This window comes from Ursus maritimus, unplaced genomic scaffold (assembly GCF_017311325.1).
Source record: "Ursus maritimus isolate PB19 unplaced genomic scaffold, ASM1731132v1 scaffold_42, whole genome shotgun sequence".
In the NCBI taxonomy this organism is placed as follows: domain Eukaryota; kingdom Metazoa; phylum Chordata; class Mammalia; order Carnivora; family Ursidae; genus Ursus; species Ursus maritimus.
The window spans coordinates 1-4,653 of NW_024426575.1; the positions used below are offsets into that span (position 1 = coordinate 1).

The following is a 4,653-nucleotide window of genomic DNA, read 5'->3' on the forward strand; positions in this document are numbered from 1 at the left end:
TATTTTATACTGGAAGTTTGTATCTCTTAATACCCTTCACCCACTTTGCCCATCTCCACCCTGCTCCCGTCTGACAAACACCAGTTTGTTCTCTATATCTGTATGTCTTTTTCTCTTTAGTTTGTTTCTTTTGTTTTTTTAGGCTCCACATAGAAGTAAAATCATATGGGATTTGTCTTTCTCTGACTTACTTCACTTATGATACCCTCTAAGTCCAGTCATTTTATATATCCATTCATCTACACTTGGACACAGGTTACATCCATATATTGGCTATTGTAAATAATGCTGCAGTGAAAATAGAGTGGACCTTTTAAGCTCTTTAATGTTCACATATATGGGTGCAATTGGTCATAAAATTTGACAAGTCCAACGTCTATAAAATCAAACACAGTATTATTGCAGTAGCAAGTAAGAGGACTCCTGAGAAATTTATCCCAAGGCAGTTTTGAATCTGTGTTCTTTTAGTGTTTATTAAAATATATGAGATTACAGTCATAAGTGAAGCCAGAAGTACCCAGGAACATGCTTCTCCTTATTGAAAACATTGTCCAAAATTATTGGAAGTTTCATCCAGCTACTGAAGTAATCCAATCATTGCCCAGTTCTCTCCTTTTGTTTGATGTTTCAGAATCAACGTACAAGAAAATTGAATTCTTTGACCATTCGTTTAGTTGATACAAAACTTAACTCGTGTTTATGATTGTGTTTTTAGGATTCAAAGACATTTAATAAGATAAGATCTTGGGATAAGATCTGATTCTGTAGTACTCAAATACACTTCCTAATCAATGACTCCCCAAGGGACAGAATCCACTTAGTAAGATACAACGTAGATGTAGTGTTTTTTTAAGTCTGTGGGTTAAAATTTATTAATTTCCTACTCCAGTGTATTTTAAATAGTAACACAGTAGCTTATTTACACCATGAAATATTGAGCCATAAAATACTTATTTTCCCCATGTGGAAATTAACTTCTATAATTGAATTTAACTGGCATACATTCATTTTTTCAATAAAAAGTTTAAGCATAATACACATTCCCAAGAAAAAGTACACTTTTTAAAATCAATAGTATCTTGAAATAGTGTCTTTTTTCTCCTCTCAGATTTTCAAAACCAGGAGAAAGATTCATAGGGCATTTTATGCTCACACTAGCTTCCTTCCGCTGAATGTCTCATATCTTGAATGCTTAGGAACTGACAGCTCTTGCTGTATTGAACTATGATTAGGAAATTAAAATTCATTTTCTATAAATATTGTAGGCAAAATAAATGAGGAAGAGAAATCTGGTTTAACAAAGACATTTAGAAAATTGCCAAGTCCATTCCAAAGTGCATGTGTATGGTTGAAAGTATATGCACATATATGTCTGTTTACATAAAGTTATATTACATAGTAATTATTATACAATTACACTAATATTATATTACAATGCAGTTATACTTAAATTACATTTATACTATAAAATATGATAAAATTATAATAATAATTACAGTGTAATATAAATCTTACATTATAAGGTAGTGATACAATAAAGTTATTTGATAAAATTTTATTTAAATTATGAAATTATATGGAATAAAAACATATATGATTTTTGTCATAATCCACAACTATTTCTCTGTAATATAACACAATACAAATTATATCAATAAAACATCAGAATGAAATCATTAAGCAGAAATCCTATTAAAGAAAGGGTATCCCCCTGAATGAGTAAGAACATGTAGGTTTGTAGAGAGCTGGAATTTAGTGAGAAGTCACATGTTGCTTACATAATTTATTCATAGCTGTTTTCATCTCCTTATTTCTCAATGTGGTAGATAAGTTCAAGAGTGGAATAAAAATGGTATAAAACACAGACAGGAGCTTGTCCACAGAGAAGCGATTGAAAGGCCACACATAAATGAAAATGCAGGGCCCAAAGAAGAGCGTGACTACCATGATGTGTGCAGGGCAAGTAGAGAGTGCTTTGGCTACCCCACCAGCAGCACGCTGTCAGACAGTGATAAGGATAGCAGTACAAGAGACCAAGAGGAGCAGAAAACAGCTCATGGAGAGCCACCCACTGTCTGAGATCATAAGTATACCCAAGACATAGGTGTCCATCAGGCAAGCTTGATCATGAGAGGAAGGTCACAGAAGAAGCTGTCCACCTCATTGGGGCCACAGTAAGGTAAATTCACAATAAAGGCTACTTGACTGATGGAGTGCACAAATCCAGTGACCCATGGAACCAACACCATCCCCATGCAAGTCTGCCAGCTCATCATGGTCATGTGATGCAAAGGTTTGCATATAGCCACATATCTGTCATAGGTCATGGAAACCAGAAGTACCATCTCAGCCCACCAATAAAGTGCAAGAGGAAGATTTGAGCCATGCATCCTCCAAAGGAGATGAGCTTTCACTCACTAAGAAAGTTCCTGATCATCTTGGGGGTGGCAAAGGAGGTGAGCCATATGTCTAAGAAAGATAGATTTCCCAGCAGGAAGTACATAGGAGAGGAGTGCAAGTGGGGGTCAGAAATTACAGTGACCACAATGATGAGGTTACCCAGCGCAGCGGCCACATAGATCCCAGAGAAAAATATAAAGAAAAAGTGCTGGAGATGTTGTGAAGTGCAGAGTTCATACAACACAAATTCTGACACCAAGGAATAATTCTGCAACTCCATTATCTCCAGTTTCAGACAGTTCTGAATCTATATAAAGAAAAGAGGTGGACATGAAAGGGCCTGTCAACTACCAGACACATGAAAGTGATCACCTAAACTTTATCTGAATATCATTTTAATTTGTAGGACATAATATAAAATACATTACAAGGACGCTTAAAGCCAAGCCCAACAACAGTTTGCTGTTCTCCCACGTTAAGGCTGCTGGTGCAGCCATCTCCACAATGCTTGCTTTGAAAACTTGACAATCCAGACTCCTTCAGGGACTTCTCCTGGTAGTAGTGGAACCACCTCCTCCTTCCGTATTCATTTGCTCACTCACAAGCTCACTCATTCAGACCAGGTCTATGGAACACTGAGAGTTTCCCATTCTCACTTAATTCAGTTAATAAAGCAATCAGTATAAAGGGAAATAAATTGATTAACCTAGGGTTCATACAGTTCTCCAAATCCCACATTTTATTTTACTGCTCTTGTCATCTCTCTTAATCAGTTGGGTTTGGGATTAAAAAGGCAATGATCCAATTCATTTGTAGATTTATTGTGTATAAACTGACAACTTATGACAGGATTTAAGAATGGCTTCAATGAAAGAAATATTTTTCAAGATCTTTCAACAATGGCCAGAGCATAAAACTTAGGCAATTATTTTGGCCTTTTACAAAATTGAAGACTATAACATGAAATAATCGTTTGGTAAGGCTTCTTACAGGGAGCTAAAGTTACATATTCCAGATCAGAAATATTCTAATGATGTGAACATGATAGAGTGATAGAATTCAAAAATCTAGAGGAATTCATTGTTATTATATCTGTTTTAGTCCACTCGAATAGCACCAGTCTCCACCAGGTATTTGCAGGGATAACAGGGACTCAGATTCTTTGGTTTCTCTTGAAGTTTTCTAAATGGATTATATTAAAAGATTTAATTGCAAGACTTTTTAGAAATAGGTGCTACCCCTCTTTAGAATGGGATTATGTATCTGATGTTAAATACTGCTGTGGACAAGATGGAAATAATCACAATTCAGGATCGCTTCACAAGTTTTGTTAGATGACCCTGACACCAGCTAGCATACATACTACAGACCACAATGGCCGTTCTTCTGTCGGTATACTTTTGCTCTGTGGCCATGAAAATTTTCACATGTAAACCTAAAACATTACCGCGTTTCATTTAGTGTTTTCTAGAGATTAAGAGAGTGGAAAGTCGAAACAATCAAATGGAAAACTCGGGAAACAAAAACAAAAAAAATTGTTTGCTATTGAATTAAAGATGGTCTAAAATTAGGTATCGGTGATGGTTGTGCAATTCTGTAAATGTACTAAAAACCACTGAATTGTATACTGGCAATGAGTGAACTTTATGCTATGTATATTATATTGTATATTCAGACACATATTCACTAAATGTCTATCAAAGGCTGTTTACTAAGCTGGAATTAGATGCTCACTGCAGGTGCTGCTGATCCTTCAACTTACATTTCAAATCTACTGTGCTTGAATGGAAATTTTGAAAATATACATATTTTTTATTCTATAGAGGATTTGATAAGCTCTTTCGGCTCTTCCTGGAAAATAATTCCAAAAAAGCATCACTTTAAGAAGCTAGAGAACTTCATATTTGAGTCTTCTTTGGACTTTAGACATAAATATCTATATCCTCTCTCCCATCAAATGAAGAATCCCTTAAAGATGGGATATTGATAGCCAATTACTGGAATGGAGCTTGGGGAATAAACTACTATCTTCAAGTGGAAATTTGTGCTAATAAGTCATGTTCATTTCCCCAAGTGACAAAGGAAGAAAGATTTTAAAGATGTCAAATTCTATGAACACAGGTGCAATTATTTTAATAGGTTAAGTAGGATAATATGTATCCTTATCTAATAGACTATGAAATGTGCTTTTCCTTTAGATAATAAAATTAACAAGTTACATTTGTTTTAAAGATTTTATTTATTTATTAGACA

The 4,653-nt window shown here is 34.9% G+C and overlaps 1 pseudogene; it reads right to left on the minus strand.

Annotated features, from left to right (window-relative positions):
• Positions 1 to 1,752: 1,752 nt before the first annotated feature.
• On the minus strand, positions 1,753 to 2,707 carry LOC103680953 (annotated as a pseudogene).
• Between the last annotated feature and the right edge of the window lie 1,946 nt (positions 2,708 to 4,653).